The following is a 14,042-nucleotide window of genomic DNA, read 5'->3' as shown; positions in this document are numbered from 1 at the left end:
GCAATACGACGAAAAGTGTAAGAATGAGAAACATTGAAGGAAATAACAAACAAATGAAATCAACATTAGAAGTCAGTCGTGCATTTGTGGTTACAGCAGCAATTGACCTTACCACGTGGGAGATTATAGCTACCTGCGTGACATCCGAGTCCAAGAAAATCAACAATGTGGAATGGCTTACTTGGATAATTGATCATTATACAGAAAGAAGGGAATAAGAACAGTCCCTTATACCAATGTGGTTTCCATAGACACGTGTGTCAAGCTTTCGTCCCTGTGCAATACGATGAGAAGTGTAAGAATGAGAAACATAGAAGGAAATAACAAACAAATGAAATCAACAACAGAAGTCAGTCGTGCATTTGTGGTTACAGCAGCAATTGACCTTACCACGTAAAAGATAATAGCTACCTGCGTGTCATCCGAGTCCAAGAAAATCAACAATGTGGAATGGCTCACTTGGATAATTGATCATTATACAGAAAGAAGGGAATAAGAACAGTCCCTTATACCAATGTGGTTTCCTTAGACACGCGTGTCAAGCTTTCGTCCCTGTGCAATACGATGAAAAGTGTAAGAATGAGAAACATAGAAGGAAATAACAAACAAATGAAATCAACAACAGAAGTCAGTCGTGCATTTGTGGTTACAGCAGCAATTGACCTTACCACGTAAAAGATAATAACTACCTGCGTGTCATCCGAGTCCAAGAAAATCAACAATGTGGAATGGCTTACTTGGATAATTGATCATTATACAGAAAGAAGGGAATAAGAACAGTCCCTTATACCAATGTGGTTTCCATAGACACGTGTGTCAAGCTTTCGTCCCTGTGCAATACGATGAGAAGTGTTAGAATGAGAAACATTGAAGGAAATAACAAACAAATCAAATCAACAACAGAAGTCAGTCGTGCATTTGTGATTACAGCAGCAATTGACCTTACCACGTGGGAGATTATAGCGACCTGCGTGACATCCGAGTCCAAGAAAATCAACAATGTGGAATGGCTTACTTGGATAATTGATCATTATACAGAAAGAATGAAGTAAGAACAGTCCCTTATACCAATGTGGTTTCCATAGACACGTGTGTCAAGCTTTCGTCCCTGTGCATTACGATGAAAAGTGTTAGAATGAGAAACATTGAAGAAAATAACAAACGAATGAAATCAACAACAGAAGTCAGTCGTGCATTTGTGGTTACAGCAGCAATTGACCTTACCACGTGGGAGATTATAGCTACCTGCGTGACATCCGAGTCCAAGAAAATCAACAATGTGGAATGGCTTACTTGGATAATTGTTCATTAAACAAAAAGAATTGAATAAGAACAGTCCCTTATACCAAAGTCGTTTCCATAGACACGTGTGTCAAGCTTTCGTCCCTGTGCAATACGATGAAAAGTGTTAGAATGAGAAACATTGAAGGAAATAACAAACAAATGAAATCAACAACAGAAGTCAGTCGTGCATTTGTGGTTACAGCAGCAATTGACCTCACCACGTTACAGATTATAGCTACCTGCGTGTCATCCGAGTCCAAGAAAATCAACAATGTGGAATGGCTTACTTGGATAATTGATCATCCTACAGAAAGAAGGGAATAAGAACAGTCCCTTATACCGATGTGGTTTCCATAGACACGTGTGTCAAGCTTTCGTCCCTGTGCAATACGATGAAAAGTGTTAGAATGAGAAACATTGAAGGAAATAACAAACAAATGAAATCAACATTAGAAGTCAGTCGTGCATTTGTGGTTAAAGCAGCAATTGACCTTACCACGTGGGAGATTATAGCTACCTGCGTGACATCCGAGTCCAAGAAAATCAACAATGTGGAATGGCTTACTTGGATAATTGATCATTATACAGAAAGAATGAAGTAAGAACAGTTCCTTATACCAAAGTGGTTTCCTTAGACACGTGTGTCAAGCTTTCGTCTCTGTGCAATACGATGAAAAGTGTTAGAATGAGAAACATTGAAGAAAATAACAAACGAATGAAATCAACAACAGAAGTCAGTCGTGCATTTGTGGTTACAGCAGCAATTGACCTTACCACGTGGGAGATTATAGCTACCTGCGTGACATCCGAGTCCAAGAAAATCAACAATGTGGAATGGCTTATTTGGATAATTGTTCATTAAACAAAAAGAAGGGAATAAGAACAGTCCCTTATACCAAAGTGGTTTCCTTAGACACGCGTGTCAAGCTTTCGTCTCTGTGCAATACGATGAAAAGTGTTAGAATGAGAAACATTGAAGAGAATAACAAACGAATGAAATCAACAACAGAAGTCAGTCGTGCATTTGTGGTTACAGCAGCGATTGACCTTACCACGTGGGAGATTACAGCTACCTGCGTGACATCCGATGCCACGGTAGTACTTTCTTTATTATAACCTGTGATAATAAATTCCAATTATAAAGTTGCTGATGAGACAATTAATCAGTCATAAACAATTAATTAATCAGGGTTGGGTTAAGTACTTTTAATCACAAATAAATTTTTAAATCTGAAATAACAATAACTATAATCTAATAAGTTTCTTACAAATATATAATTCTTAGTTCTAATAGACTGAATCGAAAGATTGCAATACCGTGCACTTAGGACAATTATACACTAATGAGTAATTTAGATAATGAAGTTCTAGTTAAAGCAGTCAAAATGTGAATGATGAAAAATTTAAAGTATCAAGCTAATATGGAATGTAATCTCTAAGAATAAGGATGAAGTTGAATTTGGAAAAAATATACGATTAAGAAAATTTAAAAAAAAATACTCAATTTGGATAAGTTGAAATATAAGACAATATGAAATTATGAGTACTAAACTTTGAGAACTGCGAATACAAATCTGGAATATTAAATATACTGAATATAATGTGAAAATTACAATATTCAAATATTGGTAATGTTAATATGAGAAAATATAATAAAAATTTAGAAAAGGAAATGTGCCAAAGGTGAATTTAATATTATATCCAAAATTGTATCTAATCAACAATGAAGAAAAAAAAACCATGAGAAGGAACTTATCTTAAAATTAGGGTGAATCTCCTCCCCAAGCCAACTGTACCAAGTGACTCAAAATGAAACGGTATGAAAATCTCTAGCAACAAATGTAGAACCAATTGAACAATTTTCCCAGGAGGTATGCACCATTAACTCGCAATTTTCGTGAAGATCTTGAATGATACCAATACGTCCAATAGAAAAAAAATACCATATAATAAAAATCTAAGAATGACAGAAAAAAGTATGTATTACTTTAAAATTCAATTCAAATTGATCACAAGGTAACTTACCCTCGTTGTCGAGGATTTTCACTCAATTGTAGCTCACAAAATAAATACTTGATTTGACTAGGCTATCCAAATTAAATTGATTATTGCCTTAGCAGAAAAATTAATTCAGCTACCATAATAAATTTCAAAAAATGCCGACTTTAAACTCTACTGCTCGCCAAAATTTCGTTGTTACTCTGTGAGAGGCTACGATGGAAAAAGAACGATATTCGAAATGCATTTTCAAAAGAACTCAAATTGAATGATAACCGAGATACAAAAAAATGAATGAAAAAACTGAACGTGTTGATGTTACTTTTTGTGTTTTAAATGCAAGTTTGAATTTAACGCTATAACATGACATCTACCGGCAATGCAACATACCTCCTGTTACAGAAATCATTAACCACAGGAACAAATTATAAGGAATACTGTAAATAATTAAATTCAAATTCAAACCGTAACATACCTCCCCTTCCCATAAAAAAAAATCGAAGATTTTTTTCCAAAGAAAGCAAGCAAATAATCGATACAGTCAACATGAGAGAAGAAAACTTCACCCCAATCACTGACCAGCATCAAGAGTTTTATCAGGCTTAAGTTGAGACACATGCCAATTTCCCTTAGAAACACCTGAATCATCTCTAAGTTCATATGTATTAACCCCTAGCTTTTTCGATACTCTATATGGACCACAAAATTTATCACCTAATTTAGCTGAAAAATCTTTTATACTGGATGACAAGAAATGTGATTTTACCCAAACAAAATCATTTACACTATATTGTTGAGGTCTATGCCGCAAATTATAATCGTGTTTAGTTTTTTCATGAGCTTTTTTCAACCTATCTTTCACGAATAGTCTCAATTTTTCCATCTTCATTAGCTTTTCCGACTCTTTACTACCTTGTTTCTCCTTGACTCCATCCACAATACTTTCTCTATCCCTGATTAATTCATAATCATTACCATCCACAATCATTTCACATCCAAAATTTATAGAATACGGTGTATTATTAACAACTTCATGTTTCGCTGTACGATAGGCACAAGCCAATTGAGGTAAATATTTGTCCCATTTTTTATGATTTTCTTCAATGTAACTAGCTATCATAGTTTTTATAACTCTATTCGACCTCTCTGAGAAATTTGGTTCCGGATGATAAAGAGGATTATAAAATACTTTCACATGATATTCATTAAGCAACTTTGAAAATTCTTTACTCTTAAATTGAGTGCCATTGTCACACTTAAGTATTTCAGGAACTCCGAATAACAAAAATACCTGTTCTTCTAAAATTCTTATTATTGAAGATGCTGTTGCTTGTCGCAAAGGATAAAGTAGTGTGAACTTACTAAAAAAATCGCAAACCACCAAAATATGTTGATAACCCTTAGTACTACGAGGAAAAGGACCAATCAAATCAATAGCTATGTATTGCCAACATCTATTAACTTCAGGTTTCTTACCCATTATACCAGCTTTTAGTTTTTGTTCCGGTTTATGTGCAGCGCATATTTTACATTTATTTACATATCTAGTAATATCATGCTGCATCCCAGGCCAACAATAATTTTCCAAAATTCTATGGTATGTTTTGTATATACCGAAATGTCCTCCACTTGTAGGATCATCGTGAAATTTCTTGAGTAACTCAATACGTTTTTCTTTAGGTACTACTTGCTTCCATGTAGTTGCATCAGATGAGGTCTTACCCATATTTTTATATAAAATTCCGCCGTCAGAAATTCTAAAATTTGAATATTTCAAAGGATTTATCTTAACTTGACTTACAAGCTTATTGTACCAAGAATCCTTGATATTTTCCAATGAAATTTCAGACATGACAAAAGTTTCCTCAGGAATTGCTCTAGAAAGGCAATCTGGTACTTGATGAAATCTTCCTGGTCTATGCAAAATAGTGAAATTGTACATTTGAAGTTTTAGTACCCATCTTCCTAGTCTACCGTGTGGGTCTTTAAGATTATTAAGCCAAAGTAAACTATGATGATCTGTGATTACTGTAAAATTTGGAGCACCTTCTAAATAACAACGTAATTTTTCTATTGACCACAGCACGCTTAAACATTCAAGTTCAGTTGCTGAAAAATTTCTCTCAGTACGAGTTAAACTCCGAGAAAGATAGCAAATTACGTGTTCTCTACCATCATAAACCTGAGATAAAACGCAACCAAGGCCATAAGAGCTAGCATCACATTCAAGAATAAATGGATATTCGAAATTTGGACAAGCCAAAATTGGAGCACTCACTAAAAGATCTTTAATTTTAGCGAAAGCTTGTTCACAGTCGGCTGACCATACAAATTTACAATTTTTACGAGTAAGTTTAGTGATGGGTTCTGTGATAGTCGACAGGTCTGGAATAAATTTACGATACCACATAATCATGCCAATTATTCTCTTCACCTCCCTAGGTGACTTTGGGCTGGGCATATTAACTATCGCACTTATTTTATCTGGATCTACAGCTAAACCGTTCCTATTTACTATATATCCTAAAAATTTCAACTCTGGTCTACAAAATACACATTTTTCCTTGTTCAGAACTAAATTTGCCTGTGCTAATTTGTCGAGAATACTTTCTAATATACGCAAATGAGTTTCGAAGTCAGGTGTTACTATAATTATATCATCCAAATATCTGAATACGTAACCTGGAAATTCGGCAAGTAAAACATCTATTATTTTTTGAAATGTTCCAGGGGCATTAGTTAAACCGAATGCCAATCTTTTAAATTGAAACAACCCGCGTCCTGGAATGGTAAACGCTGTATATTGTTTACTTTTCTCGGAAAGTTTGATTTGCCAATAAGCGTTTTTTATATCCAACGAAGTAAGATATTTAGCATTACCTAAACTATCGAGAATTGAGGAAATATGTGGTAAAGGATAAGCACACTTCTCAGTTACAGCGTTTAGCTTTCGGAAATCAACACAAAATCTATAAGTGTTATCCTTTTTTGGAACCATAAGAATTGGTGAACTCCAACCACTATTAGAAGGTTCAATTACATCTAAATCGAGCATTTTATCTATTTCCTCATTTATTTTAGTTTGCATGTAAGGACTCACTGGATAATATTTAGATTTTATAGGTTTACTGCTCGTTATTATTTCATGCTCAATATCTTTGACACAACCCAATTTTACATTCTGCATTCTATTGAAATAACCATCAACAATCTGATTTAGTTTTTTCCTCTGACAATTCGTTAAATCATCAGAAGTTTGTAAAGAATTCAGAGAATCAGAATAAAAAGATTGTTCTTTACTAAAGCTCCAATAACCTTTCCTCAAATCTGGAACTATACCCATCTTAATCCAAAAAACCGTTCCCAGTACAATGCTATGACGTAAGTCAGACAATACAAAGCATTTAAATATATGTGTCTTATTTTCCAAAGTAATAGGTATATTGACAAATCCTAAGCATTTAAGTTCCTGATTATTCGCTAAAACGCATGACGACACATTTTCCGTATGTAAGACTATTCCTAACTGATGTAAAAATTCGTAAGTGGATTCATTGATGAATATTTGATTAGCTCCTGAGTCCAATAATCCTTTAAATTTTTTATTATAAATGTCTACTGAAATATATGGACACTCTCCTCCTGAAACTCCGTCTAAAATATAATTTAAAACTGGTTTATATTTATTATTGAAAGTTTCGATTTCTTCTTTAGAACAAACAAAATCTGAAGTATCCGAACCCAAATTATAATAATCATCTGAAGATATATGTTGATTAACCGATAAAGGTTCTGAAGTCGAAGCTCGGTCCACACTTGACTTCCTTAGTGGTTTAAATTACAACTTGGACAATTTAATTTTGTTAATCCGAACCTACCACAATTGTAACATCGAATTGATTTTACTGTGCAATGTCTAGCTAAATGATTTTTTCCCTGACACTTGAAACAAACAACAGACGAATCTTGAAAAGAATTCTGAGCCCTATTTCTGTCACTTTGATCGATAATTGGTCTTTTACTATTCTGCGCACTATTCCTATCTACACTTGGAGATCTATCATCATTCAAACGTTTCTGATAAGGATATGTTTTATGCTGACTTCCATATGACTTATTTGAATAGTTCCTATCTGAGTATTGTCCATCTTTACTATAATTAACTTCTGAACAACAATATCTATTCTTAGAAGAATCTCTAGTTCTAGTGCTACCTCGGGAATTTGATCTATTTCTACTTCGCGAATTGGATCTACTTCTGCTTCTTAACCTATTATCATCACTAAATTGTTCATTTTCTGACTTAGAAATACTTGGTTTATAATCATTAAAACTAACCTGTTTTTCAGTCTCTAAATTACATAATTTACCCTTTGTCGATTCGCGCTTGTATTCTAAATCAACTTCAATTGCATGCTTATTTGATGACGGTGGAATAAAATTATTAACATAACGCTTATTATCCTCCAACTTACGACCCAATTTAATCAACATTTCCAGAGAATTAATATCATCTATCAATCCGAACCCTATACGATATTCTGGCCTGATTCTATCTTTTATTAACTCTAACTTTACCTTTTCATCGACTGAGAAAGACAATCTATTGAACAAGTTTTGCATATATGCTACATAGATAGCTATTGTCTCAGTTTCACCTTGAGTTCTTCCTTTAATTTGTTCAAAGATTTTTCTGTCTCCATCTCTGAAAAATTCATCTCGAAAAATAGCAATAAGTTCTTTCCAATCATCAACCAAACTCTTGACCGCTCTATAGTATACTAGTGCTTCACCCTCGAACAATTCTGATGCGATTCTGAACATAAATTCTTCCGAATAACCTCTTGCTTCCATAATATCATTTACTCTTTCGAAAAAAGCATTCAAGCTCAGAGAATCGTTTCTACCTGAATATTTAATTCCCAGACTTTTCAAGTGAATTTTAGGATCTACTACATTCAAATTTTGCATCATATTAGTCGCTGTTGTTAAGCTGTTATTTTGAATATTACCAGAAACATTAGCAGATAAATTTTTTGTTGGTGTCGAACTCACGGCTTTTTGATTCAAGAAACTTTGCTCGAATTCTACCTCCGCAGGCAATGATTTTGGAGCCTTAGAATCACCCATTAATTTACTCTCATATGAAGACATTAAGCGCAAACTCGCAGTGAGTAACTTAGATCTTAATTCACATAAGGTTTTATCCTGTTCAGATGGTTTGATTCTTTCTACTCTACCCAATAAATGACTTAATTTTGTTCTAATTTTGCGTTGCATAGAACCTGAAAAAGGTTCTTTGAGATAAACTTCAATTTCGTCAACCTTAGCAGAACATATATCCAATTCTACTTTTGCATCAAAATTATAAAATTCCTTGAATGATTGTCCCTCTGACTCTAATTTCAATAAACCTCGTAACATTTTGATCAACTCCGAAACTGACCCTTCAGGTTTCAGACCTCTTAACGCAATTTCATACTCTAGTTCCTCTTTAATTAACCGATCGGGTTCAATTTTCAAAAACATGGTAGCCATATTTAAAAAATGTGTCTATTCCAGTGTAAAAGTCAAAATTATATAAATGAAAATAACGTAGCAAAAAAAAATGGTCCAAACAGAGAAAAGAAAAGTGTCTCACCAAAAACCGAAAATTTCACAGCTCAAAATGATGGTGTTCCCTCAGCATGAATTGATCCTCTTCAAAGAACAGTATGACTTGGTTTCAGTAATGAACAATGTCCTGTACAATTGTCGATTAATCGTGTATTGGTTGTTACGTTGGGCGCCAATTGCCACGGTAGTACTTTCTTTATTATAACCTGTGATAATAAATTCCAATTATAAAGTTGCTGATGAGACAATTAATCAGTCATAAACAATTAATTAATCAGGGTTGGGTTAAGTACTTTTAATCACAAATAAATTTTTAAATCTGAAATAACAATAACTATAATCTAATAAGTTTCTTACAAATATATAATTCTTAGTTCTAATAGACTGAATCGAAAGATTGCAATACCGTGCACTTAGGACAATTATACACTAATGAGTAATTTAGATAATGAAGTTCTAGTTAAAGCAGTCAAAATGTGAATGATGAAAAATTTAAAGTATCAAGCTAATATGGAATGTAATCTCTAAGAATAAGGATGAAGTTGAATTTGGAAAAAATATACGATTAAGAAAATTTAAAAAAAAATACTCAATTTGGATAAGTTGAAATATAAGACAATATGAAATTATGAGTACTAAACTTTGAGAACTGCGAATACAAATCTGGAATATTAAATATACTGAATATAATGTGAAAATTACAATATTCAAATATTGGTAATGTTAATATGAGAAAATATAATAAAAATTTAGAAAAGGAAATGTGCCAAAGGTGAATTTAATATTATATCCAAAATTGTATCTAATCAACAATGAAGAAAAAAAAACCATGAGAAGGAACTTATCTTAAAATTAGGGTGAATCTCCTCCCCAAGCCAACTGTACCAAGTGACTCAAAATGAAACGGTATGAAAATCTCTAGCAACAAATGTAGAACCAATTGAACAATTTTCCCAGGAGGTATGCACCATTAACTCGCAATTTTCGTGAAGATCTTGAATGATACCAATACGTCCAATAGAAAAAAAATACCATATAATAAAAATCTAAGAATGACAGAAAAAAGTATGTATTACTTTAAAATTCAATTCAAATTGATCACAAGGTAACTTACCCTCGTTGTCGAGGATTTTCACTCAATTGTAGCTCACAAAATAAATACTTGATTTGACTAGGCTATCCAAATTAAATTGATTATTGCCTTAGCAGAAAAATTAATTCAGCTACCATAATAAATTTCAAAAAATGCCGACTTTAAACTCTACTGCTCGCCAAAATTTCGTTGTTACTCTGTGAGAGGCTACGATGGAAAAAGAACGATATTCGAAATGCATTTTCAAAAGAACTCAAATTGAATGATAACCGAGATACAAAAAAATGAATGAAAAAACTGAACGTGTTGATGTTACTTTTTGTGTTTTAAATGCAAGTTTGAATTTAACGCTATAACATGACATCTACCGGCAATGCAACATACCTCCTGTTACAGAAATCATTAACCACAGGAACAAATTATAAGGAATACTGTAAATAATTAAATTCAAATTCAAACCGTAACACCGAGTCCAAGAATATGAACAATGTGGAACGGCTTACTTGGATAATTGTTCATTAAACAGAAAGAAGGGAATAAGTACAGTCCCTTATACCAAAGTGGTTTCCTCAGACACGTGTGTCAAGCTTTCGTCCCTGTCCAATACGATGAAAAATGTTAGAATGAGAAACATAAGGGGAAATAACAAACAAATGAAATCAACAACAGAAGTCAGTCGTGCATTTGTGGTTACAGCAGCAATTGACCTTACCACGTAAAAGATAATAGATACCTGCGTGTCATCCGAGTCCAAGAAAATCAACAATGTGGAATGGCTCACTTGGATAATTGATCATTATACAGAAAGAAGGGAATAAGAACAGTCCCTTATACCAAAGTGGTTTCCTTAGACACGCGTGTCAAGCTTTCGTCTCTGTGCAATACGATGAAAAGTGTTAGAATGAGAAACATTGAAGAAAATAACAAACGAATGAAATCAACAACAGAAGTCAGTCGTGCATTTGTGGTTACAGCAGCAATTGACCTTACCACGTGGGAGATTAAAGCTACCTGCGTGACATTCGAGTCCAAGAAAATCAACAATGTGGAATGGCTTACTTGGAGAATTGTTGATTGAACAAAACGAAGGGAATGAGAACAGTCCCTTATACCAAAGTGGTTTCCTTAGACACGCGTGTCAAGCTTTCGTCCCTGTGCAATACGATGAAAAGTGTAAGAATGAGAAACATAGAAGGAAATAACAAACAAATGAAATCAACAACAGAAGTCAGTCGTGCATTTGTGGTTACAGCAGCAATTGACCTTACCACGTAAAAGATAATAGCTACCTGCGTGTCATCCGAGTCCAAGAAAATCAACAATGTGGAATGGCTTACTTGGATAATTGATCATTATACAGAAAGAAGGGAATAAGAACAGTCCCTTATACCAATGTGGTTTCCATAGACACGTGTGTCAAGCTTTCGTCCCTGTGCAATACGATGAGAAGTGTTAGAATGAGAAACATTGAAGGAAATAACAAACAAATCAAATCAACAACAGAAGTCAGTCGTGCATTTGTGATTACAGCAGCAATTGACCTTACCACGTGGGAGATTATAGCTACCTGCGTGACATCCGAGTCCAAGAAAATCAACAATGTGGAATGGCTTACTTGGATAATTGATCATTATACAGAAAGAATGAAGTAAGAACAGTCCCTTATACCAATGTGGTTTCCATAGACACGTGTGTCAAGCTTTCGTCCCTGTGCATTACGATGAAAAGTGTTAGAATGAGAAACATTGAAGAAAATAACAAACGAATGAAATCAACAACAGAAGTCTGTCGTGCATTTGTGGTTACAGCAGCAATTGACCTTACCACGTGGGAGATTATAGCTACCTGCGTGACATCCGAGTCCAAGAAAATCAACAATGTGGAACGGCTTACTTGGATAATTGTTCATTAAACAAAAAGAATTGAATAAGAACAGTCCCTTATACCAAAGTCGTATCCTTAGACACGTGTGTCAAGCTTTCGTCCCTGTGCAATACGATGAAAAGTGTTAGAATGAGAAACATTGAAGGAAATAACAAACAAATGAAATCAACAACAGAAGTCCGTCGTGCATTTGTGGTTACAGTAGCAATTGACCTTACCACGTGGGAGATTATAGCTACCTGCGTGACATCCGAGTCCAAGAAAATCAACAATGTGGAACGGCTTACTTGGATAATTGTTCATTAAACAAAAAGAATTGAATAAGAACAGTCCCTTATACCAAAGTCGTATCCTTAGACACGCGTGTCAAGCTTTCGTCTCTGTGCAATACGATGAAAAGTGTTAGAATGAGAAACATTGAAGAGAATAACAAACGAATGAAATCAACAACAGAAGTCAGTCGTGCATTTGTGGTTACAGCAGCGATTGACCTTACCACGTGGGAAAATACAGCTACCTGCGTGACATCCGAGTCCAAGAAAATGAACAATGTGGAACGGCTTACTTGGATAATTGTTCATTAAACAGAAAGAAGGGAATAAGTACAGTCCCTTATACCAAAGTGGTTTCCTCAGACACGTGTGTCAAGCTTTCGTCCCTGTCCAATACGATGAAAAATGTTAGAATGAGAAACATAAGGGGAAATAACAAACAAATGAAATCAACAACAGAAGTCAGTCGTGCATTTGTGGTTACAGCAGCAATTGACCTTACCACGTAAAAGATAATAGATACCTGCGTGTCATCCGAGTCCAAGAAAATCAACAATGTGGAATGGCTCACTTGGATAATTGATCATTATACAGAAAGAAGGGAATAAGAACAGTCCCTTATACCAAAGTGGTTTCCTTAGACACGCGTGTCAAGCTTTCGTCTCTGTGCAATACGATGAAAAGTGTTAGAATGAGAAACATTGAAGAAAATAACAAACGAATGAAATCAACAACAGAAGTCAGTCGTGCATTTGTGGTTACAGCAGCAATTGACCTTACCACGTGGGAGATTAAAGCTACCTGCGTGACATCCGAGTCCAAGAAAATCAACAATGTGGAATGGCTTACTTGGATAATTGATCATTATACAGAAAGAATGAAGTAAGAACAGTCCCTTATACCAATGTGGTTTCCATAGACACGTGTGTCAAGCTTTCGTCCCTGTGCATTACGATGAAAAGTGTTAGAATGAGAAACATTGAAGAAAATAACAAACGAATGAAATCAACAACAGAAGTCCGTCGTGCATTTGTGGTTACAGCAGCAATTGACCTTACCACGTGGGAGATTATAGCTACCTGCGTGACATCCGAGTCCAAGAAAATCAACAATGTGGAACGGCTTACTTGGATAATTGTTCATTAAACAAAAAGAATTGAATAAGAACAGTCCCTTATACCAAAGTCGTATCCTTAGACACGTGTGTCAAGCTTTCGTCCCTGTGCAATACGATGAAAAGTGTTAGAATGAGAAACATTGAAGGAAATAACAAACAAATGAAATCAACAACAGAAGTCAGTCGTGCATTTGTGGTTACAGCAGCAATTGACCTCACCACGTTACAGATTATAGCTACCTGCGTGTCATCCGAGTCCAAGAAAATCAACAATGTGGAATGGCTTACTTGGATAATTGATCATCATACAGAAAGAAGGGAATAAGAACAGTCCCTTATACCGATGTGGTTTCCATAGACACGTGTGTCAAGCTTTCGTCCCTGTGCAATACGATGAAAAGTGTAAGAATGAGAAACATTGAAGGAAATAACAAACAAATGAAATCAACATTAGAAGTCAGTCGTGCATTTGTGGTTACAGCAGCAATTGACCTCACCACGTTACAGATTATAGCTACCTGCGTGTCATCCGAGTCCAAGAAAATCAACAATGTGGAATGGCTTACTTGGATAATTGATCATTATACAGAAAGAATGAAGTAAGGACAGTTCCTTATACCAAAGTGGTTTCCTTAGACACGTGTGTCAAGCTTTCGTCCCTGTGCAATACGATGAAAAGTGTAAGAATGAGAAACATTGAAGGAAATAACAAACAAATGAAATCAACATTAGAAGTCAGTCGTGCATTTGTGGTTACAGCAGCAATTGACCTTACCAC

Source organism: Harmonia axyridis, chromosome 2 (genome assembly GCF_914767665.1).
Source record: "Harmonia axyridis chromosome 2, icHarAxyr1.1, whole genome shotgun sequence".
Classification (NCBI taxonomy): Eukaryota; Metazoa; Arthropoda; class Insecta; order Coleoptera; family Coccinellidae; genus Harmonia; species Harmonia axyridis.
Note: the sequence above shows the minus strand (reverse complement) of the source record.